The sequence below is a fragment of the Euprymna scolopes genome, chromosome 24, assembly GCF_053919585.1.
Source record: "Euprymna scolopes isolate OS-2025 chromosome 24, ASM5391958v1, whole genome shotgun sequence".
NCBI lineage: Eukaryota > Metazoa > Mollusca > Cephalopoda > Sepiida > Sepiolidae > Euprymna > Euprymna scolopes.
This window is the reverse complement of record NC_136505.1, coordinates 43,616,961-43,644,327: the sequence shown is the minus strand read 5'-3', so window position 1 is coordinate 43,644,327 and position 27,367 is coordinate 43,616,961. Positions and strand designations below refer to the sequence as shown.

At 33.6% G+C, this 27,367-nt stretch overlaps 1 protein-coding gene across 2 annotated transcripts in view; it reads left to right on the top strand.

Annotated features, from left to right (window-relative positions):
* LOC145246677 (uncharacterized) overlaps nucleotides 1-27,367 on the top strand; it is a 205,707-nt gene that overhangs the window by 19,854 nt on the left and 158,486 nt on the right. The window contains exon 1 of one of the 2 annotated variants that reach the window (XM_080108391.1): nucleotides 19,330-19,531. The exons of the other annotated variant lie outside the window; for it this stretch is intronic. The gene's annotated coding sequence lies outside the window, so the exon portion shown is untranslated. Of the gene's footprint in view, nucleotides 1-19,329; nucleotides 19,532-27,367 lie in introns of those variants that run through there. 2 annotated transcript variants of the gene reach the window in all.

The following is a 27,367-nucleotide window of genomic DNA, read 5'->3' as shown; positions in this document are numbered from 1 at the left end:
CTTCATATCTTAGAAACTACTTGTTTCCTGGAATTTTTAAACGTTATTTTCGTTTTCAGCACCTCCAAAAATTGATTATAGTGGTAATTTTAAAGGATTTTTTGAGCATGAAAAGTACTGCCAGAAAAAAAACCACCTCTCCAAAACAGGGTGAATGCTCATTTTACGTTAAATTGTGTTCATTGTACGTTCACCCCCCCCACAAGGGGCCATACACTGGGTGCTCATTTTTCGTTAAATTATTATAGAATAGTGAACCTCCACTTTTTGAAACAAAACATTTCTTCATTTTCTTTAATTTTGGATTTTTGAGCGATTATCAAGGCTCTACATGGAGCTCGTCATTGTTTTTCATTCTAATATACTTTGCACCATTTTTGCTTAGAAGCAAAGAAAAACGTAAGATAAGTTCAAACACAAAGAATATCTAAGTCCGAAGAAGATGAACTTATCTTGTCTTTGGTAACAGTTATTTTTTTTATATTTGTTGCTTTTTTCACCATGTTTTTGTTATGTTGGACATTGTTAAAAAAATGCCCGTTTTGTGTCCCTTTCTTTTTCTATAAACTAAAGTTTAATGTACCCTTTATTTTTATTTTTTAATTCATATCGAACATTGAATCAAAAATTAATTTTTTAAAACTTTCTTCGATGGAATGGAATATTTCTTCGAAAATCATTTTTTTTTTAGTAACAGAATTTTAACACATTTAAATATATTTCAGCGTTCACGGCTAAAATATCTTTTCCTACGACCACGTGTTCCATATTCTCATTTTCAAAACATGACGTCTCTTCCGAAAAATACATGTCACTTTAAAATGTGTGGACATACTCAATGCAAGGTTTTATTTATTATTAAGAGAACATTCTCATGTAAAAATTATTTGTTTACAATTAAAAAAAAACTAAAACAAAATTAAATTAAATTTTCAACTTTCCTGATAGACGCTTTTTAGCTCCAAAAGAAAATAAACAGTTTAAAACGTCAACATGATATTTGCAGTATTATCGATAAATAGTATTGTTTCTTTAATTTATGTTAACAATGTTATCAAAATTTATGAAAGTACTTGAATACAGTTCTAATTAAATAACGTTACTTACTTGGCTATATTTCACGGGAATAAAATGATTCCTTTTAATAATGTATCCAAACAGAGACTTGTTCCTTCTCTTTAGGAAAAGAAAATATATGTACTTTTGGACTTTTTGGATAATTTCCCCGACAATTTGGGAGAACACAAGAATAAACCATGTTGGACCGAGGCCACCGGACACATCAAACTGAAATGTAATCGAAACTCTGTAGACAGCTTCTCAACGGATACTAAGAGAAAAAGGTTACCTACATCTGGTAATGACGTCTGTCAGTTTAACTGGACTTCTTACCTCATTAGCCATGGTTTAACTGGCCTTCTTATCTCGGTAGCCGTGGTAGACCTCCGGTATACGGTGGCCCTAGGTTACGGTTTTTACAGGTTAAGATGTGGAATACGATGTTTTTCTATCCCTTGGTTACGGTATTTGCCCCGCTTTACGGTGGGTTTTATAATGTTATTTGATTATATACATGTGTATTATATACTGTACTGTATTTTGTTACTAATTTGTAATGCTGTATCTTAGGGTTCTATTGTATACACGAATAACTGGTATTAACATTGTATAGACGTAATAATCTCATCGATAATATATTTAATATAAGCATTAACACAATTAATCAGAGATTTTATAAAATAAAACGACAGCGCTTTAGATGCATTTATATTGCTGAAATTAATGGTTAGTCTATTAATCTAAGGAATATGTTTGAAAATTGTGGGTTGTTGATTAGTTTAGTTATTAACAGGAGGTCATCCATTTTGAAGTTATATATATATATATATATATAATTATTATAGTAAAAAAATAATTATATATATATATATATATATATATATATATATATATAAAGAATAAATTCCACAGCCAAATAACGTCGCAGCCAACAAGAGCTATGACAGTCAACTAACCGAAAGTCGAAGACTCGAATTCGGGTGTGTCTAACTGATGAGCCCAAATGAGGGCGTAACTTGAGTCTTGGACTTCCGGTTCGTTTGTTGACTTGTTGGCTGCGACGTTATTTGGCCGTGGAATTTATTATATATAATCTCTCACTTTCTGAATATATATATATATATATATATATATATATATATATATATATATATATATATATATATATATATATATTTATATATATATATATATATATATATATATATATATATATATATATATTAGAATAAACGTCTGATTTTTAATCAGCTCGTTTCTTTCTCCTTTTACTTTCTTCTTCTCTTCCTCCTCCTCCTCCCCCTCTTTCATCTTTCTCTCTCTCATTTGATTATTTAAGCCATTCGTCTCCTCCAACCACCGTTATCAATTACCTTTTATTTACGCCTTCACATTTTGTGACATCATCCACTGTGCAAGAACTCGTTGATGGCGTAGTTTATGTCCACGGTGACAAGCAAGTAAACAGTGCAATAGGATACTCAAAGTTTTATAATTATAGCAGATATCATAAGACTAGATGGTTCGTCTAATATATACTTACATTACAAAAAACAATAATATTAATTTTGTTTTGTTATCTTCAGACACTAGTGCTTCATGTTCACGCAGAAAATGATAATTACTGCTGATCGTGAGACTCAAACTCACTCATAAAAGTCAACTAGCGTTCTTTGGTTGTTTTTGTTTTACGGCATATCAACCCTTTTGTGTTATTTAATGCCGAATCCAGTGATTTTGAAGAACAATTTTTTAATAGAATATATTTGTTTTTTTTTAAGTCAGTTTCTATGTAACCCATAGTTGGGACCCTAACAGGTACTACCACTCCGGGTTAGAGTGGACCTGGGAACAATGGCAATTAAAGGGTGGCTCCACACTCCCCAAAGCCCGCAAGCTGGGGCCTCACCATCGGATATAGTTTAAGGTCATATCCAGGACCGCTAGCGTTCTTTCATTCGGCCATCAGGAGTTAACACTTAAATGGAAGTTTATTAGGTTACTTATGACACCAAGTAGTCTGTCTTATTCAGACAGCGATGAAAGTATTCGAACAGACATCTAATTCGCGACTTTGTTCTCAATTCGAAAATAGGGCCCAACTTTCATTTTACTTACAAGGGTATATAACTATAATATTTTTTCAATAAATATAATAATTTTTGTATGCCTATAGACACTACTATTCGGTGTTTACGAAATCATAAGTGCAGGAAGTAATAATTAGTGTGGGTCACGGGACTCGAACCCAGTAAACAGTCAACCTTGGCTTTCCGGACTGGCGTTCCCCACCCCATCTCTCTCTCTTTATATATATATATATATATATATATATATATATATATATATATATATATATATATATATATATATATATATATATATATATACCATATAACGCCAGCTGATACATGGGCTTGACAATGAATGCCCTGGAAAAATCACGCCTGATTAATATTTAATTTTAAAATATGCAAACCAAGAAAGGATTTGCAGCGATTTTAAATGGTACCTTCTCTTTTATCGTAAATTGAGCTCATTAATAGGAACAAATTAAAATAAAATAGTGAGGTACCCCCCGGACTTGAACAGAAGATCATTCGATCTGTAGTTGAATGCTCTATCACTGAGTTATTTATCCAGGTGACAATAATGTATTTTTAAGAAGCAATGATTTGTAGTGATGTTATTATTTCCCTTGGCCGGTGTAAAGTAAAATACTCCCCTGTAAAGATTCTTCTTTTTTATCTATAAAAGAAGAAAAAAAAAACTATTTTTAACATCGGATGTTTTCGATTTTCGATACTTATCGGATGAATTTCTGTACAAAACATATTTAAGAACACTACCAGACATATAATGGACCTTTGTCTTAAATTTGCAAAAGATAAGCTCAGCCGTTTCGGAACTTATGAGGAAAAACTCACACACACAAAGTGACATATATATGGAGTTAATTCATCAACATTGACGACGTCGGCATCAATATTTTATAACCTTATTCAATTAAGACGTCATAAAGGACATTCTTACTCTTTACTGGATGACGCCACTAAACGATAACAGGCTTAAAATCAGATTTTGTCGATTATACCTACAGGATTACCAGCTGTTACAAATTACAAATACAGCCTTTTAAATAAAAGAGACGAAAATTTCTCGAACTGTATTCAAGGGAAATAGTTTAAATCTCTCGAAGTGTTAACGTTGAAATTAAAATGCACTGATTACGTAATTAAATATTTAGAAAAGTCATCACTTTAGGGAATCCTCAGTTTTGGAGGGTTTCTTTAGGGGTTTTCATTTGAGCAAATTACTTTTGGGATGAGCCGTTTTCAGAGTAATAATTTCGGTGAAAATGGTTTTTAGGTTTATAATTATATGTGAGAAAACGATAGTCATGTTATACAATAAGCGTAAGCAAAATTACGGGTTCAGAGGCATACATTCACAAATGAGATATTTTATATATGTTTAAGAATGGAATTTTACAACAATAGGAAAAACATAGAATGTTAGTAAATATTTTATACTCCTTGTAAAACACGGGTGATTCTGCTGTTGAGATCTCGAAGCAATCACTCAATAGTCTAAGGGCCATGCATTACACGTAAATCGCAATAAACATTTCCCACTCAATTATATAAATTATATTTCATTAAAAGTTGTTAATAAGAGTCAGTATTCATTGAATGTCATATAAGAAAAAAAAAAGATCCAGTGAGAAAGGTTGGGAATCTTTTAAATGAGTTACTTTATACATATTGGCAGACGATAACGGGTCAATGATTTGTGTGTGTCTGTGTGTTCACTAATATTTACGCGCAATTATTGTGTGAATAGAAAGATGGACTCCATTGTTTTTTTTTGTTATTTTTTTAAAGAAAATATGACCTTTTAAACGATTGAACAGGAAAAACCATTTCGAATAGATTTAGAAATTTCTCTGATTGGTCCAAAATATAATTATTTGTTTTTATTAATTCAGGCTGATGTATGCGCAGAAAAGGGTTTAAGCATTTTAATTTTGGGCGCCGAGTAAACATCGGCGTCCGCAAATAAAAATGTAAACACTAAAATAACGTGTTTTATTATTAGTATATTTAGGCATCAATTTTTCTCTTATGCATGTTTCATTGAACAGCAGGGATACTTCCTGTTTGTTTCTCATGCGATCCGTTTTCTTTTCGAGTTGGCGGGCCAATGTTCGAACATTCTGTTCGAGTGTAAAAAGAAATTTGCCATAGTCGAATTCTAGCACGAAACTTTTCGACTGCCATGAGTCGTCTTCATGCGAATGATGAATAAAAAAATATGCGTTTGGTGAATTTATTGAAAAAGTTGATTAACTATTATACGTAGAACTTTGTAATAACTACCACATGATCAATTAAAAAATAATATCATAAAATAAAAATCCCTATACACACCTCATATAAGAGGTCAACAGTATATTATTAGGGTGTCGGTCACCAGATTTTAGGGCAGCGATCATTAGTTTTTCGGGTTGTTTATCAGTAGCTTCGAAAGATATGTTCATGCCAGTTTTGGGGTTTTACTTAAGGCTGAATTCATAGAAATATTTTCAGTTAAAAAGATTTTTCAGAGTTTTTTTTTTTAAATCAAATATGAGAAAACAAAATACGTTATACGTTAAACAAAACAAAAGAATGAGTTAAGAAGGCATACATTCACAAACGAGATGAGTTATATTTGTTTAAATTGGAAGGTTTACGCCAATAGGAAAACATAGAATGTTCGTGAATACTTTTAGAGTTCTTGTAAAAACATTAGCTAGAGTACATTAGCTGAGACATTAGAAGTCTGTATCGCTTAATTAAGAGCCGCCAGTTTCAGGGGTCTGGAAAATCATACTAAAAAACTTCACTGCTCCATATTATATATGATAATTCATTGACAGTTGTTCTTAAGAATCAATGTTCGTTCGATTTCGTATTAAAATTGGAGTTCGGTGAAAAAAAAAAAATTGTAATATTTCAGCAAATAAATTTTATACAAATTTACAGACAATAATGTAATGAGTTGTGTGTATCTGCGTGTTCGTTAATATTTGTGTGCGTGAGTGGAAGGAAATGTTGCAGAGATATGCGTCCATAGTCGGGCAGATTCGAGTCAAGTGGGTTCCAGTGTTTTATTGAAGATAAATCTAGCCTTTTTATGTAGATCCCAGAAAGACCTTTTCAAATAAATTCAGAAAGTAGTTTGATTGATCCAAAATATAATTATTTGTTATTATTCAGGATAGTGTATGCGCAGACGACATGCGTACAAACGAGCTTATGCATTTTGATTTTGTGCGTCGATGTGTAAACCTCGACTACTACATACCCACGCCTTACATAAAAATTAAACTAATAATAAACGATTTAAATAATCATTTCTAATAAAGAATATTTATTTGCTAATATAATCTGGAAATTACTCTCTAATCTAAATAACTATTAATCAATTCAAAATTATCTACAGACAAGTCGAGTTCATTTCTTCATTTCCCGCCGTAATGAATCACAAATCATCACTCACGGCCTACAGGTATCCTAGTTTTCGAGAAAGGGTACAATTTCCGGTTTGATACCCCGCCAAATAACACTTACAAAATCATTTAAAAAAAAATAAAGAAAATAATCCTACAAAAGCAACTTAACAAAACAAAAAAGAAAGACCAAAGTAAAAAGAAAATAAAAACAATACAACCCCCCCAAACAATCCAACAAAACAATATTGTTGAAAATAATGAAAATCAATTTATAACTATTAAATAGCAAAAAATATCGTCATCACTTTCACCATTTTATCCTCTGTCCGCATTATATCCCTTCCAGATTTTTACAGTACTATATTCTCGTATGGTATGAGAACACTGGCATGATAAATAGCTTGTGAACGATAGATTCTGGCATAGCTTGTGCAGATTATATTCGCGCTAGTCGAGGATAAGTCCTCGAAATAGTAAGAAAGAGTCTAGGCAATTTTTAGATAGGGAATGACCTTGCATCTGTCGGGATGAAATGTGCTTTTGGGTAGCCATAGGTGGCCCACCCTCCCGGATCCTTACTTCCCGCCTTTCGGGTGGAATAAGTCTACTGCTTACTGCTTGAAGCACCCCTATCGGGGAATACCGACGGGAATAGCCAGGCAATTTTTAAAAGGTCAGAGTGCCATTCCTTTACAGGCAATGACTTGAATTTTCCTACATTTCTATTGTATATTAGATCATAGCTTGCTCCGCTGTCAATAGCTGGGCGAGTAACAGGTACTATCATTCTTGATCAGAATAGCCTTGAAAGCAATAGTCGTTTAGGATCAACTCGACATCGGGTATAGTAAAAGACGAAACCCACGTCCATGATTATATACGATATCTGCTATGTTTTAATCTTGGAGATATACATACTTGGGTAGAGAATAATTGACGTGGTTCACATGTATGTTCTTTTTAAATAAATTCGATTTGAAAAGTAATAACGTTAAATACTTGGCATTATTCAATTTTATTTGACTCTGATTCTTCGTGTACTTTTTCTCATGGGAATTTTAATGAATCAACTTAAGAATCAGCAAAGGGTGTGAGCGGCAGGCGAAATCGTCATATATTTCCCATCATGCGTCAACGATTATGTAGTCGTCTTCACAACGATGGCTAATACGGTTTCAATTGCAGTCTAACGCGCGTAGAATAGAGACAATACTTGACCCAGCTTTTTAGGGAGTACCAACCATTAAAACTAAACCTTCTCATCTGCAAATTATTGTTTTGCAAGGACAAGTTAAAAATACGGATATATATATGTATATGTATGTATATATATATACATGAGGGAAGTAGGAGAAGGTTAGAAGAGAAATTATTTGAGTGAATGCATGAGCAGCGAAGAGTTTGTCACCATTTGTTAATGTGAGCTCGTGAGGAGTACATGGGATAAAACGTAGTATCTGTTCTATCTGTGATTAAACGAAGAGAAGAAATAGATTGAGGAAATTTTTATTTTTATTCCAGTCCAGAGTGAAAACCGATCCCGTGTTTAACGTTGTCCTCGTATGGAAGCAAGTAAAAAAAAAAAAAACATGTGGTTGACTGGTGGATATATTATATATATCCACCAGTCGTACAAAATATGAAAATGAATTGAATTGAGAAAGGAAAAATGAATTGCTTTGAGGAAGAAACGGACAACACGTTTATTTGAATTAAACGAACTAGTATTTATTTCATGAAGAAACAAATGAAAGATAAGGGTACAGCACGTGTTTAGTTTGGCGTGCGTCTCTCGCTGTTAACTGGTGAGAAGGAAATTCTATTGTTGTAGAAAGGGGGAGATAGAGTGAGTGAGAAAGTCAATCCAGTTTGGCTCGCGTCTCTCATTGTTAGCTGGTGAGAGGGAAAGTCTATTGTTGCATATATATAGAGAGATCCAGGTTATGGAGATAGAAAACGTGTAAGGTGTACGTACTGTCTGTTGACTTTTGCCCCCACACATAGTAGGAGGTGGCGTGAGCCGACTCGAAAAGAGAGAAACAGCTTATGTCTCTTGCTTTTATAGTTGTTTCCGGTGGTCTTTTGCGCATGTGTGGATTTCCTTCAAAGGAGAAGTGACGTTGCCCATGTGTGCGTACGTGTGCGCGTATGTGTGCGTACATGTGTGTACGTTAGCGTGTGTGTGTATGCACGTCACGTGAATGTGAGTATGTACGCGAACGTGAATATATCTATGTGTGTGCACGTGCGCGCTTATGTTTGTGTGCGTGTATGTGTATGACAAGAAAAATGTCTTGAGATGTGAACGCGTGTTTTTGTGCGAGACTAGAAAAGGCTCGCACACATATAATCTAATTCGGCCAAGTTGACGAGGGAAAGGAAATACCAACCGCAACAAAGAATAAAATAATTTATGCTTCTTTGAATGTGTCAAGTGCTTTGTTTAGCGGGATAAAATAGATTGTCCGAATTCCTTTCATATGTAGCATTGACATTATAATGAATTAGGAGCTCCCTTATATATATATATATATATATATATATATATATATATATATATATATATATATATATATATATATATATATATATATTGGATAGGAAGAAATTGTACTTGAATTTGTAAAATAATCAACATTCCTAAAATAGAGTTTCCAACCGTTTCATCGCTTTGTGTGAAACCAGTTGTAACAGGTGATTTGGTGCCTTCAGTAGCATATATGTATATACTAGCAGACCGTCTGGTGTAACTCGGTCGTACAATACGCTTAAATATATTTTAATTCCTACAGAGCTCGTATTTCTTCTTAGACAGTCAATTCTCTCTCGATTATTATATTGTACCCAATATATAGTAGTGATTTAAAATGTAAAAAAAAATAAATAAAAATAACTTAGGTGCCATCAGCTAGAATCGATATAAAGCATATAACTCTCTAGCCTTATTTGTTACCCTCTGAGTTATGCACATACGCATATAAAAAGTTAAAAAATAACATTATTTATCCTATGAATGTATATTTGTGCATGCATAGAAAAGCATTTTAAGTCAAATTACGAGTTCTAACTTAACTTCCAAGTTGTTTCCCTCTAGCAGCTATGTTTCCCGGCTAAAAATAAAATGATCTTTGTTCCACTTGCCCAAATACCTTATATATCCAGTTTTAAGTCTGTAAACCAAAAATTGACAGAGGAGTTTGGTAGAGATCGTTCCCCAGACACACAAACAAGGTCATATATATATATATATATATATATATATATATATATATATATATATATATATATATATATATATATATATATAATGTATATGTAATATATAATGTACATGTATATATATAATGCATATGTGTAAATGTATGCATATGTATATACAGGGCGTGAACGATAAATTAGCAGCAATTTTAATCCAAAATTTAGACTTTTAAAAACGGCATTGTCAATCCAAAATGTTAGTTGCTGGACTCTTTAGAGTCTGATGTTCCAGATTAGCCACCTAAAAAAGATATTGGGATGAAGGCCTATTGCAGACGACGTCGTAACATTTTCACAGCGAAATCTAAGCTATTCGTAAAGAGAGAGACGCCTTGCTACTCAATCACTTTAAACACCATGGTGATACCGTATTTTTGTGGACAAGAAAAAAACCCCATGGTAGACGAAGTCTTCAACCGCAGAAACTCTAGAGTTATCGCCAATGACCTCTTCTGGTGTTCCTGCAGTTACGCAGAGTAAACACTCTACCTCTGTCATGGTGTTTGGACCTGTTGTCAGCGATAGGAAATACATGCCTCACCTCACTTCATTGAAGTGAACCTGAAAATCAATATGGCGGAATATCTAAAGATTCTAAAGAAAGTTCTCTTACCCTGTATTAGGAAGAACTATGATCCGAAGAAAGTGATGTTAATTCAGAACTATACACCTGCTCATTGCTCAAAAACAGTCTAGACCAAGAGAGCGTTGCCAATTTTGTGCCCTCAAATATTTGCCCCTCTAGCTCGCCAGATTTGAACCCCTGCGACTATTGGGTATCGAGCGATGTTGAGAAATTCTAATACTTGCCTCCATAACAGTGTTGCTTACCTGAAGACCCCCATAAGGTGAGCATTCAGTGCTATCAAGAAAGCGTAATCTATCAAGGCCTATTGTGCTCTTAGAGCCTGCATTCAGCAAGTCGTGGACTCAGAAGGTGGACGCATAGAATAAAATATCTGTATTTGTTTGTTTATTTGACCGTTTTATTTAATACATTTACAAATCTTTTATTGCCTCTTCTTTATCAAGGTTTTAAGTTTGAGATCTCAAACTGCCAATTTTTCGTTTTCAAACTGTATAAATGTATGTATGTGTAGGTATATGTATATATGTGTATATATACATATGCACGTATATACTTATGCATAAAAGACACTTTGTCTGTGTCTCTGTGTGTGGGTTTATTCCCTATGAACTCTGAAACAGCTAAGATGATTTTTTTTAAGTTTCTACAAATGTACTTTGTGTCTGACAATTTTCTTAGATAAGTTTTGTATCAGATAACTCCAATGAGTATCGAAAACTGATAATCGAGACAATCTGATTACAGAAAGAAAAGTCCGATTTTGATCAAAGTTAACACCCTTATACAACCTAACATTTGACCAGACGTATAAAATCAACAGTACATTGTTTGATGAGACAGAGATGTCTTCTGAAATGAATGTTTCTGTTTAGAGACCAATTTAACCTTGAGTTTTTCCTTTTAAATTTCAATTCAGATCATTATATAAAAATAAGTCTGCTGAAAAGGTGGGTTTCCTCTGCCGCACTAGAGAAATACTAACATCTGACAATATCATATATCTCTACAAAAGCATTATTCGCCCCTGCATGGAATATCGTTGCCACATATAAACCGGTGCACCAATCACTAGTCTCTTTATTAGACAAGGCACCAAAAAGTCTTCAGTCTAATAGGTCCAGCATTGTAAAACAAGCCTCACCCCATGTCACATCGTTTCAATATTGCATACTGTTTAGGTTTACAAGTAGCACAAATGTCTCCGTAGGCATAAATACCCTCGACTAACCTCACAAGCAACAAAATCCCATGCTTTCACTCTAGAGACCCTCTGATGCCGGAGAGCTTTCTTCTTTAATAGTTTCTTTCTCAGAAATCCCAGACTTTGGTATTCCCTCCGGTTTCATGCTTCCTTGACAGTACTAACATGTACAATTTTAAATGTGAACAGACATCTCGCTGCTCAACTCCCTACTTAAAATGTCTCTGCAGGCATGGTTCCTAATTCACAGTAGCCCTGTACATCTCAGTAAGAATATGCCTTGCTTGGCGCGAATTTGATAAAAATATGCAGTTGGAAATGATAAGGATGGACACGCTTTGAGTTTACTGTGGAAGTTCGTTTTAGAAATTGTCTGTGCTGTCAAATGTTGACACAGGTTTTTGTTTATTCAAATGAATCCGCATCAACAAAAGAATTTTTTTAAAAAAATTTCTTCCATCGAAGATTGTAATGCTGGGCATGGAGCAGCCAAAGCAGCTGCCAACATTGCCCTGCTTTTTATTGAAACCAACCGAGAGCTCTTTTTAGTATCCTCGCTGTTCCCTTAAATGCAATTGTCTGGATCTCTTTTGCACTTGGTTCACCAGGAATATTAGTTAGGTAGGACTTCAGGTTCTTCTTCATAAGCCCTGTGACACCTATAATAACTGGTATGCCCAAGATTCCAGTTTCTTTTCATATCATACATGAGACCTTGATATTTGGTCTGTTTCTCTCTTTCAGCTCTGTTCAGACCACCATCATTAGAGACACTCACTTCAAACAAGGTTTCATAAGATGGAAAGTAACATGTTTCCTTATATATTTTATGCCACTAAAACTTAAACATCGAAAATAATTAAAACAATTGTATGTATATGTATACATATGTACGACATAATGATGTTGACACGCCGATTCTTGTCAGATCATCGGTTAAACAATATTAAGCCTGACTAGTACTACATGGGTGACCATTTAGGAATTCTATGTGTTGTATGTGCTCTCTGCTTATCTCGGCATTGTTTCCAGTCGTCCTGAATCTTTCCTTGCCAATGATATTTAACAACGCCGATTCAGAAGATGTGTGATTGGAGATTGTGCAATTCTTGCCACAAAATTCAACGCACAGGCACCCTAACAGTGAGTATCCATAGACTGTCAAAGCTGAAGGAAGCTACCATATTATATATATATATATATATATATATATATATATATATATATATATATATATATATATATATATATATGTGTGTGTGTGTGTGTGTGTGTGTGTTGTGTGTGTGTGTTTGTTTTATATTTTATAGGGGGATTTGAAGTTATTTTCTAATATTTTGAAAAATTCTCTGGCTATGTCTGTTTTAACATTTTTAGATTTTTAGAGCCCCATAAATACAGTAAAAAGTTTTTTAACAAAAACACAATCAAAGTATCTTATGCAACAATGCTAAATCTGCATCAAAAATAGGTAGTAACAACAATAAGAAAATTCAAGAAAATACAAAATACAAATATACAAACTATGGCAAGTTGGAACTGTAGAAAAAAAACGCATGTTCTTTACAAGGTACCTGCGAAATAAAAAAGTGTAATTTACAGAGGCACAGTATCAAAAATCACAAATGTAAATTCTAATAATACCAACCATATAAATCCTTTCACGCAGACTAACACAAACGCACAGTTAATGAATATTAAAATCTTATATAAAGTGTATTCGCATGTAGGGCAAGTTATGAACAGTACATAGGGCCCGAGCAAAGCCGGGCTGAACTGCTAGTACATATATAATTCAGACACGGTAGTGTTTGAATATATGGTTAAGTGTTAGTTTTGCTCATTTAGAACTGCTTTTAAGCTTTACCGCTCACTCATTTTGTGACCAAATTTCAAACAATTTGTCCAGTTCATAGGTCACCATCTCAGCTATATTTTGAAATAAAAAATGTCAATTTTTGTTCATTAAAACAAAAGATATAATAAAATTGCTAGTGTTCAAAAGTCTTCAGAATAAGTAAGGAACGTAAGAAACGGTTTCTCCTGATGGGCTGTTGATTACAATAGCAACTTTTTCGCCGTCGACACCTTAAAAAATCATAGCAAGAATGTCGCTCGTATGCCATCTTTTTTGGTTTATATATAGAGAGAGTTAACAAAATGATGCTCTTACCGTGATAGAGCTGATAATCCTTCGCTTACGACGTCGCCCGTCAATTCTGTTTCTCTTTTTTGTCCCTTCTTTATGTTTATTTACTTAATTACGTTATTTAATTGATTTTTTTTATTTAATTGATTTTAAAAGTTGGTTATAATATTTTATGGATTGTTGACAATGCATATGATATTGAACACAAAAAATAAAATATTATTTTAAGGTAAAGCATGTAAAAATCATGTATTACCTAGAAAAATGCGAGAATGAATTGTAACTTGGTTAAGATTTAGCTTAGCAAAGTAAAAGGGCCAGTTGTTAATATTGAAAAAGAAAAAGATAAGATATTCTAGTAAAAATATAATAAATTTATAACGTAAAATATTGCAACATTACCAATTAAAAAAAATCAACTTTATATAATCAATTTTTACTGCTGCAATATTTTAAGTTATAAATTTATTATAGTTTTTTTTACCAGAATATCTTGTCTTTTCCAGTTTTAACAACTAGTCCTTTTACTTTTCTAAGTTTAATCTTTACCATATTACCTTTCATGCTTGCATTTTTCTTTGTAATATATATAATGTATACCCTTGTGTTACCTTTTTGTTTTGTAAGATAACAATTGCCGGAGGTCGGTTTGTAAGTCTAAATATAATAGTCGGTGTGGACGTTTGTAGGGGTTCCAAATTGTGAGATAGACTTTTAGGGGAGAGCTGATTTAGGGGAGGCATTTTTCGTTTATTGAAAACTGTTTTTAGGTTTATACTTAAATATGAGTGCGAGAGAAATATTTTATATGAAAAGCACAAGCAAAATAAGGAGTTCAAAAGCGTACATTAAAAAAAGAGAGAAGTTTTCTGTATGTTTGAAATGAAAGTTTACATAGACAGGAAAACATAGAATATTTATATGTCCAAATAAAAATAATTGTCATAAAATTTCTTGTTGACTAACCTTTCACTAAATGTGAAAATTGTATATTTGATTTTATTTTTTGAGCGTGACTAAATTTTATTTGCATATGTGTTCAAATCGTACATAAATTTGCGGGTTGCTATGGAATTTACGTCAGATACGATTCTCTTTTATTATATTACACGTAGGCGGTTCGTTGCAACCAATTTGAACATGTTGAAATCAAATAAAAGGACATGGCTTCAAAACTTAACGCCTTGTTTTTTATTCTATTATGTATCATGGTGCCCTCGATAGCCGTACGCTTAAACAACATGATAACAATGCACGTATGATACAGGGGTCGATCCTTGGACTTTTATTATATCTGATACTCATAAGCGATCTCCTTGATAAAACTGTGTCTGAGATGGGTATATTTGTAGATAACATCTGCCCTATCACAGATATAAGGAGGAAAAACGATTGTACATATATCCAAGACAATAGCAGAAACACTAAAAAACGACACTAAGTCTGTGGTGGTATGGAGTCGTAAGTAACATTTAATGCTACTAAGACTAAACTTCTTTCCTTTAACACTTACCAAAACCTTCTAAACCACCAAATGTCATGACAAATCACACCCTATCCGAGAGCCCATCTTTCATACTCCCCGGCCTTATATCCACAGGCAACATAAATTGGAAAAAAATACACTGAGGACATTGTCAAGGATGCTTCAAAGAAGGTGGGTTCCTCGACTGTATTAGAATATTACACCAGATGGCATCCTATATCTTTACACAGCCACAATTCGCCCATGCATGGGATATTATCGCCACATCTTAGCTTCTACCACTAGTCTCTCATTCTTAGAGGGTCTAAAAAAGCGTCTCATTTCTAATAAGTCCCGCACTGTCGGCCAAACTCTAACCTATGTCGATCACTGCAATATGGTATCCTTGCATCTGATTAACAAATACTTTAATGGAATGTGACCTGATGAAATTATAGAACTTGAGCCTACCCTCTCAATGTATATATCTCCGAGTAATCAACAAGTTCCACCCCCCTCTTACTGCTAGACTTGGAAATGTCTCCCTGTATCCTGCTGCTTTAACTGTGCACATCTGCAGAAGTTTATATGAAATCCTCAACTACATAGAGATCCCTGTTAGAACGATCCTAAGTAATAGCCCCTTACATATTAAGTGGTGACATGCTTTATAAAAAGAGAAAAAAAAAACAAGCAAACAAACAAGCAAACAAACAAGCAAACAAATATAATTAGCTGTAATTGTATAAGCCGTAAATTGGTAACTTCAATCGATTATCTTTTATGAATGTTTTTACTACTTGTGTACATTTGAAATGTTCTCGTCTTTACTTGAAAGGGAGAGAAAATTCAAACATTTTTGAAGGAGAACTTGATGAAAGGGAAAAGTTTAAATATAGATAAAACTTGTCAAATCTTTTTATTGTTTGGTCCCCCGATAAAAGGAGGGTGGACCTGTAAATTCACCCATGTCTGTTCATCCGTCAACACTTTTCTCAATAACTACGACTTGTAATTTTTTGAAATTTTACACAAACATTAAACATGATATGAGTAAAAAAGTAACAGAACGGATTTTCCGGGAAAACACCGTTGCCCCTCAAGGGGTGCCTTTCTGTTTAAAATGGCTAAAAGTGACATTTTTGTGCTTATTAAAAAAAATTGATGCCTTGGATTTTTATAAAACTTTCTGAAAAGTTGTAACCAACTGATTTCTATATAATTTTGTTTGTCTATACTTTGCGATAACTCCTGGGTGTGCCCCAGGGGCTCTTTTAGGGCTAATGAAACTCAATTTTTGGGACTATTTTACCATATTTGTCCAAAATTTTCTGCGTATGTCTTTTCAGCAGTTTTGTATGGTACTGAACTCAAATTTAAATATGTTAATGCCTAAAATCGCACCGTTTGTTCATTTTCACCAGGATTTGACGTCCCCCTGGGGACTTTTGAGGCTAAATGTGAGGGGGGGCAAATGCTGAACTGAGTCATTTTTTATGCCTCGTTCACTGTGCACTCACGGGGGACCATGCATGCTTCACTTTTAATTTTTATTAGTGATAAAGGCGAATCAATTGATTTTTTTTTGTAAGCATACAGGCTTATTTCAAAAGTCAGGACCTGCATTTGTGACATCAAGATTAGACGTATACTAGACACAAATAGAAAAGATGGATTTGTGTGGCAATGCTCAAACTATAGATTTACAACAAAGCTGTCTATTAGTTGAGGAAGTTTCTTTTTTTTTTTTTTTCAAGAATGCCACTCCAAGAAATATTAAAATTTATTTAAAAAATTGGGGCTCGTTGCAGAGCGACTTATATATATATATATATATATATATATATATATATATATATATATATATATATATATATATATATATATATATAAAAACAGAGTGCTGGATGATGTTTCATATAGTTTAACTTTATTTCAAATCAATTACACATATTTTTTAAATTATTAAAACTGGTTTATTAACTATTTGAGAGTTAATTTATTTTAATAAATATATGATAGTTAATTTATTTTAATATATAGTGAAACTGTGAGATTTTGCTGTTTGTCAGGTTAGTCGACGGTATTTATCTCGAGGAATCATGAATGCTACGAGTTCATCAGAGCATATTCCATTAAAGCACATGTAAAACAGGGACATGGCGATGGGACAGAGATTGGAGCTTGCTTGATAGTGCAGGACCTATTAGGTTGGATACTCTTTTTATGGACCTTTTCTTAAAGTGAGAGACTAGTGATAGATGCTTAATTAGTGCTTAATTAGTGTTTAATATGTATTGTTCAAATTTACTGTGGTTACAGGGTGGAACGATAAAATTGTCGCCCTAGAAAAACGACATTCCATTTTCGTTGGATGAAAACCGGTTTTCTTTTTTGTTGCATACCATCTGCTAGTTAGCCAGTTGTAAACAAATCCCTAAGCGCGATAAGATATGTCCATCATGTATGAAAGTGTTACAATATTTAACGAGTGAGGTCGGAGAAGCGTCGTTGTGCAACTCATGCTCTCTACTAATCCAACTTATGACAACAGGACCATTGCCAGTACCCTCAAAATGTATCGCTGAATTGCCACAAATAACACGGATGTGCCCAGAGTGATTAAAACAAAGTTTCTGGCCACGGTTATGGTCTTTGGTGTGGTTTCAAGTGGAGCTCACGTTATGCCACCTCACATCGAAGTCGACTTGAAAGTCAACACCAAAGTGTACCTGGATATGCTGAAGAGTGTGGTGATCCCCATGTTCAGCCAGGTGGTAGATAGCAGACACTGGGTGTGGCAGTAGGACTCGGCTCCGGTCCACAAGTTCAAAGAGACCCAGATTTGGCTTTAAAAAGCGTGCTACGACTTTGTACTCTTTTCTCATTGGCCCCTTTCTCCTGCCAGCGCTTGTGGAAAAGGATAGTTTATAACGAATAAAATTTTTATTTGGATAGATGAATAATGCGTACAGGCATATCGGCAAGTTTAAATACATATTTTATTTCTTCATGCGCATGCTACAATTCAATCCATTTCTCCAAGTCGTTTAATATTAAATAGATGTTTTGGTTTCGATTCTATCCTGTCGAGGTTAGAGGAATAATTGGCCGAAACGTTGTGAAATAACAACTGGAAAATGAGGATAATAGTCCGTAAATAAATAAATGTTTAGAGTTAGTTTTACGGGTAGTTTTATGAGTGACAATGTGTTTTGCGACAGTTTACGACAGTTAGGAACAGTTTACAGACACTCCTGGATTTGCGGTATTTCAGAACGTAAATAAATAAATGTATAAATTGCTCATCTCCAAAACGATTCCAATAATAAAAATAACACATAATTCTAAACATATTGACCTCCATTTTTGCGGCCCTTTTATTTTCCACACCTTGACTAACAGCCCTATTCAACGTCCTTTCTGGACCTTGGTTAATAATTTCCTATAACCTTTGTTTTGCTGATAAACTTATTTCCACTTTTTTGTTACATTTTTTGCTTTTTTTTGTTTTAACTTCCTAACACTTAGAATACCGTCGATAGTATCACACCTGAAAATTGATACGTGGACAAACATACACACACCTTTGCTAAATAGATATAGAGATTACGTGATATTTATTATAATAATATGAATAATATATAATGACATCATGACTCACGCTGTATACTTAAATTCTAGCCATAACCTTTTTATGTCTTTCTCTACACCTCTTTCTTTTCTTCTTTCTTTCTTTCTTTCTTCTTTCTTTCTTTCTTTCTTTCTTTTTATCTCTACCATTATAAACACCTTGCAAAACGAGTCTGTGAGCCTGGGAAACCGTGTAATCCATGCCAGTCTCGTTTTGACATTTTTTTTTCCAGAAACCAGCATTCTGGAATGATGACAGGTTATAATTAAATGAACTCATTTCTATGGAAAAGCAGAAAGGAAGGAAAGAAAAAAAAACACACAAAAAACAAAACAAAAACGCAAGTATGGAATAAGAAAATCTGCAAAACGAATAATAATACAAAAACAAAGAAACAAACAAAAAAAAACAAGTAGTTTAAATTTTTGTTATCAAAACATTACCATACTTGAATGCAAGAAACAAGCTTTCACAGATACAAAACGAATTTTCTGCTAATGCTGCTGATCAGAAATGAAGGGAGATAATCCTTTATCAAACCGGATTAAAGCTGAAAGCGCCGAATGGGATACCACGGAGACTTAACTTCTTCTCCATTCTTTCGTACATTTCGAAATCATAAAAAAACATACGCATAAAAACAGAGAGACAGTTTTCAATTAAACAACACAAAAATCTGGTAAGTAGATCATTTGATTAAATCAAACTACAGGGTGACCCCCCCAAAACGGGCCCCAACTCTAATTAGGCCCCGTTTCTTAGTGTTTTGTCCGAATGAACTGAAACTTTGGTCAGAACTAGTTTATTATATTCCAAACATCACATCAAACACTAGGGTCTTTGGCCTTTTTTTCTCCGTTCTACAGCATATGTTCTAGATGACCTCCATTTATCTTTTGTTTTTTTGGGTCACCCTGTATTTTGGGTAGCAGTTATTCTTGTTGGTTGTTTCTGGTTCCTGTTGATTTGATAACACGTAGCAGCAGCTTTTTCTCTCCTCTTGTTGTTGTGATTATTGCTGTTGTCGCTGTTAAGCATCATTCATTCATTTCAGAGAAAGATTATTGTTGGCATTCGTTTACCCGATATATTTCTGGTTAGAATTTTTTTTGAGGGGGGGAAAGAAATCGAGTACTTACGGGGAGGGGGCACGTGAAAGTATCAATATCCCTAAAAATAGGAAATAAGTAAGATTTCTATAAAATGAACTGGATTCAAACTTGGCTTGTCAATTCGTGCAGTTAACCACTTAGCTACTATCACCACCCTAAAAAAAAAAAAACGACCCTGGTGTCTAACTCTGTCCCGTGGGGAGGCATTGTAAATAGGTACTATCACCTCCCTATTCTTGTTGGTTCAGTTTTAGTAAGCTGTTTTGTACGCATATAACCACCAACATAATAATACACGTAATGAGGCATGTACGTAATCACTAGGGCTAGGACAACAGCATATTCTTTTCATTGTTTTACTCTCGAATGTGTATCCGTTGATATCTTATATGCTTTTATATACAGTGATGTGGTTCTCAGTTGATTAACCGTCTCTAACTATATCGGATATAAACTCGAGAGTCAAAACAACGATGCGAATATTCTGGTGTCATAGCTCTAGTTATCACCCTTCATAAACAATTAAAAACAATCAGATTTTCAGATGCAAATGTAATTGAAAATAAACTCTTGTCGTAAACCACACGTTACGCATTTTAAAATGAATTATTTCAAAATCGAATCCTGTCGTCCTACCGATAAACCAGTTATAAGATCCCAGCGTAAGCTGGGGTGACTCTTGCTACGTTTATCTTTCCTTTATTTTATGACCTTAACACACGCCTGTCCACAGCGCGTCTGCATGCTGAAATCTTTGAGCCATTAATAAAAATAAAAATGCGGAAATAATATATGACCTCTACATTTAAAACATAATTTCATAGTCTTGTATCGTTTCATAATTTTACAGGCACATTGTGGTGCAGCAGAAAATATTTACTACGGAGTTATTTACGCATTATTGTTATTATTATTATTATTATTATTATTATTATTATTATTATTATTATTATTATTATTATTATTATTATTTTCGTTAATGACTCAAAGCACTGCTACCGAGAGGCCAATGAACATGATAAACTGACGTCATTACCATGATCAACATGTAGGAAAGAAAGTTTCGGTGTTCAACCACGTGGCTATAAAAATATTTTTCGTTGCCTTAGATTGTGTATGTTTTTTTATTCTCTTAAAGAGAAAAAAAATTCTCCATTTGGATAATTATATAATTGCAATAATAATAATTGCACATTGGGATAATTTTAATTTAACAAAATATAACAGTAAGTGGATTGTTTTTGAATTTTATATCTATCGGAGGAAGTCGAATTTCATTTTATTTATTTTTTTAAACTGCAAAACAAACAATTTTTATATGAGAATATTTTTCAGTCCGTTCTTTTAATAATAAGTAAAACTTTTCATTGAGTATTTCCAAATATTTAAAAGTTAAAAGTATTTTTCACGACAGTTTTTTCTATTTTTTTTTTTTTAACTAAAACGATCGATGAATTCAATATTTTAGCATCGGGCGTAATTTATTTCTTTGAAATATATGTAAAACTTAAAAGTTTTTGCTTGTTTGTTTTATAGAATTTTATCTGGGGGACTTTCTAACTATTCTGCACTTTCACCTAACAATTTAATGAAAAAAAAAAAAAAAAAGAAAAAGATACCATAAAATTTAACTTGAAAATCCTATCTAAAATATAGCACGGTGCGTTCACGGCACAAGCACCATCATTATTATTATTATTATTATTATTATTATAAAAACAACAACAACAACAACAACAACAACAACAACAACAACAATAATAAAAAAGGTACTTCACGGGGAACGTGGACCCCGCGTAAACAGGTTTTAATTTAATGGTTGCTCCCTAAATTTGGGGAGCAACCATTAAATTAATTAAAATTTTGCACCACAAAAACTTTTTTGAAGGTTCTATTTGAGGCAAAAAGGCCACAAGCATTATTTGAATATGCATGAAAAAATAAATGTAAAAAAAAAAAAAATATTAGTGTGGAAAATATAATATAATAATAAAAATATATTACAACAAAATAATAATAAAATAAAAACAGGCACGAAATAAAAGTATGAATCAAATTTAATTAAAAATATTTAAAAAATTAAAAAAATAAAATACACGCCCGATTACAAAAAAAAGTGTATGAGAAAGTGAAAAAAAAAAAAAAACTCAGGGAGCAGCCATTAAATTAAAACCCGTTTATGCAGGATCCACGTTCCCCGTGAAATGCCAAGAAACACTGTAGATGACATCGAATGCCGCCACACCAACTAATTCTGAAGGGTCAGGGAGGATGGAAAGTCCGAGGTGGGAGAGTACTAACCAGATCTCCACTGGAAGTGTACAGTTCAAATCTGGTACATTGGGGAGGTATTTTGTCACCCAAAACCCAGAAAACACCAATGGCCGATGCCAACGAGAAATCAATAGCAAACGGCTGTTGCGATAACGTGCAATCATCTGCACGAGTGGTTATGAGGTGGAGAGCATTGGAAATCTGGGGAGACTTGTTGTCACTCGGTCTCCAGCGAATACCACAGGTTACTGCTATTGAGTGATCACTGATGATGGCCTGTGAGACAACTCCTAGTGAGTGAAATGATAATAATAATGTCCCTTCCCAAATTCACCACCACCCTGATTTAATATCGTAGATGTTTACTATATTTTCTTAGTTTTTAGGATTTTTTAGGATCCCTAACCATGTAACTGATGAAAATACGCTACAGATTTTGATGAAAACCCCCCCCCCCAGGAAAAATGGACATAGAAGAACAGAAAACCAAAATTTTAAATATAAATTCTGTACTAAAAGTAATAGCTATTTAAATATTTCAACATATAATCTTGTGGGGAAAATCCAGCTCCCCAATAAGAGGCACTCTGGTCTCAGTCATGAAGGATTTCTCCTCCACCGGCCGAGGACAGAAAAGGTGAATTGTAGCATCAGAACAGATACTACACTGTGATCTTGTCTCGAAGGCCAAGAATTGTTTGCGTTTTATGTTTCAATTGTTTGTTCCCTAAATTCATAATTCAGTTTTATCAGTATTAGATTGAATATTACTTTAAAATGACGTAATTTTACATAGATAATATTTATATTTTATATTGAATAAAGTTCAGTTTCATTATTCATCGAATTGTGTTCCTTTCTTTTCTTTTTAAACATGTTTTAATGCTCTTTTTAAAAATGCCTCATATAGTATCGACAGTGACAGTTTGACAAATCTTACCGACATTGCCTGCAGGCAGTTTTCAGTTAACAGGCCTTCTATATCTCGGTGGCCGTGCTCAAAGTCACCTTGGGTGATCAGAGTGACGTCAGCTTACAATAATCTTTGAAATTATATTTATTTTTAATTTTAAAAACATCTTATCGTAACGCTTTTTAATTAGAATATTGTTTAAAAAGCTTCATTAATTTTAATTATTAAAAAAAATTTTAAACTAGAAAAATGGTTGGGTCACTCTACAGCTCTAGTAATTATCTCACCATCGACGCAATCCTCTATCTGTATAAGAGCCAGGTACGCCCTAAAATAGAGTAGTGTTGCCACATCTGGACAGGAGCTGCTCGGCGCACCATATCAAGCTTTGATAGATGTCAAAGCTGGCTTCGAAACCTAGTAAGTGGTGTCCTTTTCTCTTCTCTGCAACCGAGCCTGTCTCTGCTCTGTCGTTGTTTTCATCGTACTTGTTCAACTGAACTCCAATCTATGGTTCCTTCCTTTGCCAAACTTTTACAAAGAACACCCGACTAGCTACAATCACTATACAATTGTTTCTTGGCCTTCGGGACAAGATCAAAGTGTAGTATCTATTCTTCAGATGCTGCACTTCTATTTCTTGTTCTCTTTCGGTGGAGGAGAAATCCTTCACGACTGAGACAATTTTTATTTTTGTACCTTTTCTCCACGTTAAAAAACGACCCTGGTGTCTAACTCTGTCCCGTGGGGAGGCATAGTAAATAGGTACAATCACTATACACGATTCCCTCCCACTCTCTATCTGTGCCTAAATCTAAACGCAGATTCCATGAACAGAACTACACTCCTGTGGAACATTGTTCTGTTGTCCTGCTTCCTGGTTGAATACAACATTGTAGCCTTCAAATCCAATGTAAATAAAATCTTGCTGAGCCATCTCCATAAATAGTTGTAGTTGAGATGTAGTCAGAAACCTCGGGGCATAAAAAATGTGATTGTAGCGGGAGGGGGAATCAAAACAACAGTAGGCAGTTTGGGTGTAGAGTGGTGTTAAAAAAAAAGTAGTAGTAGGCAGGCAGGCTCGAACCCATAATGCGAAGGAGAAAAAAAGTAACGTCTTAGCTGATGCGTCCATGGAGCATCTGGAAGTCGAGAGTGTTGAAATTAAGCGTAATCAATCCAACAGAGACAATGACTTGCGAAAATGTCGACGAAAAAAGCGACCCCTCCTAGTAAAATATGGGCGAGTTGAGGAGCAAGGGATGAATGTTTTGGGCCAATTTTTTGGATATTTATCGTCCGAAAGACCAAGGTTTAAAACGATACCAGTTTCGTATGTCGGCAGTTTTTGGTAATGGCACACACATATGCATACACATACCACATTTTGCCGTTTATATATTAGATGTAACTTTCCGACTCATAAGAGAACCTTCATCCGAAATCTGCAGACGATAGTTTCTGTCTTTTTTTTTAAAAAATGTATTTCACATTTGAATACTACATTACTATCTTACAGTGGTTCATTATTATTAACTTATTTATTTGATCAATTATAATTTTAAAGTTTTTGTCTGTCTGTTGATAACTTACTTGCAGATGATTAATTCAAAACGCAGCGTTCTACCTTTTCTCCGTGTAAAACATCACATTCTAAATAGAAAGCCATTCTTAACATGGAGTAAATGGGCCATTTCACGTTGACTTAACATGTTGAAAGTCATTTCCGGTTTTAACCCTTTTTCAGATTTCACGTTTTTATTGAAACCTTAGTCTTCTGATTCGATAATCGCTTCGACATCTTCTGATTGCTTACGTAGGTTGCTGAAAGATGCTGACACAACCTAAACTGAAAAATACTAGAATATTGACTATATTGTTCTATATCTATATCTATTATATATATAAAAGTGAACGTGTATGTGTGTGTGTGTGTGTGTGTGTGTGTGTCTGTGTACATTTTCCTACGCAATAACTCTGTCAATTTTTAGTCTATAGACTCGAAATTTGATATACAGGGTACTAAGATGTGGAAAAATCTTTGTAATCCGTTTTCGGTCAGAAATTAGGCTTTTAAGGGATCAAAGTTCAACGATTTGACCTTTGAGAACTCTACCAAACTCCTCCTCCAATTTTGGGTCTAAACACTTGAAATTTTAGATATATGTTCCTTGGACATGGCTCTAACTTAATAACTTGATTTGAGTCCAAAACAATAAATGTTAACTAGTCATAATAGGGGTCAAAGTTAAAAAAAATTGACTGCTTTTTTTTTGCTCAACATAAACCCCCAAACACCCGGGCAACGCCGGGCTCCAAGGCTAGTAGAGAAATAAAAAGGAACAAACCGAGTTATGACTCGGTTTGTTCCTTTTTATTTCTCTATTTTGTCGGAATACTATTTCCATTATTCTCTCATTCTTCTATATATACAGGGTGTTCCAAAAGTCTTGGACAATATTTAAGACTTTATATCTAGTAAACTATGTATGTTAAATGAAAGTGACCTGATTTGAAAATTAAATTTATCAAGTTCAACTTTAATATTAATAATATACATACATTTTATATCCTTGATAGTTTTTGAGATATTTAATGTTCAGATTTGTTCATGGCTTGTGGAACACCCTGCATATTAAAACTGAAAGAGCAAGTTGTAATATCTGTTCTAGTATTGCACTTCATCTGTTCTGAGCTCGGACATTAAAGGAGAGGTCTTTCTAGACTGAGGCAATTAAAATTTTTGTTTCAATTCATAGTGCCTTTTTTGGGGAGGAGCTGAATTTTGTCTACATTAAAAAGCTATCCTGTGTATAACTCTGCCCTTGTGGGGGGGGGGAGGCAAGTAAATAGAGATAGTCAATCTTTACAGAAGAAATATTTAAATTATGATTATATGAAAAAACAATATTATTAAAAATAACTTATAAAGGCAGGCGAATAAAACAACTGTGGAATTTTCAAAGGGCTCGCTAGTTATGATTAATGAGCGATTCTCTTCGTTTTACTGGATCTTTTATGTCATATCTTGGTTACTTTCCACATCTATTCTAAGAATAATAAGTGACTGTGTACATCTAATTATTTGTTGTTCTTTGAAATAGTTCATTTGGATCTATCTGCTTATATATTTTGTCAGTTTTTGAATTAATTTTGCAAAGACAGTCGAGGTCGAACCCAAGGGCGTAGCCAGCTGTGCTTCCCATGTTTTTTTGACCTTGCTACATTGGAGAAGTCAATCAAGGTTTTTCCCCTAATTTAAAGCGCCAGTAGGGCAGCCAGAGATATAGAGGCAGGCATTTACCTTGTCGTAAATAATTTGCCTGCTAATTTGTTTGTTTCACAATAACGCCTTAAAGTTCACCTGGTTCGATTCGTTTACTTCCGTTTACTAGTTTATTTTCATTTTTTGTATGAAAACGAAACCAAATGTTTTGTATCGTTTCGTTTTGTTTATTTCTCGTTTTTTGTCATACATTTATAAGTATTAATTACAGCCAGAATGTGGCAAAACGTATAATGTAAATTTATAGTTAAGGCAAACCAAAGATTGCATTTATTAATCAGGTTAAGTAATTTGACAAAGTAATTATATAAAAAATTCCAATCAAAACATTTAAATTTCACATCATAAATCATTCAATGAGCATTAATTGCAATGTTTATTAAAAAAAAAACAAAAGAAAAAAAACCCCGAAAATTTTCTAAAACGAAACAAGAGGAAACGAACGAAATATTATATTCTATAAAATTTTTGCTACAAAAGTTTGGACTCACGTCTTGGCCATTCCTGACTAGGACCTTTGGTCGACGTGGTCAAATGCTCTCGAGTTTTTCAAGCTGACCATAAGATTTTCTATGTTTCTCCTTCTCTTTTCATACGTTTTCTTTCTTTATAATTCATTCAGCAATACTGTGGTACATTTGTGTCTTTGGATCAACATTGCAACTTAATTGAGTTATCGCACCAGCCGATTACAATTATGTTCTTGTTGATAACAACTGATAACAACTGGTTCTTGAGAATTACAGTGACAGCACGTTTCCTCAAGACTACTACTACTACTTTATTATTATCATTATTATTATTATTATTATTATTATTATTATTATTATTATCGTTATTATCGTTATTATTGTTATTGTTGTTATTGTTGTTGTTATTATTATTATTATTATTATTTTTATCATTATCATTATCATTATTATTATTATT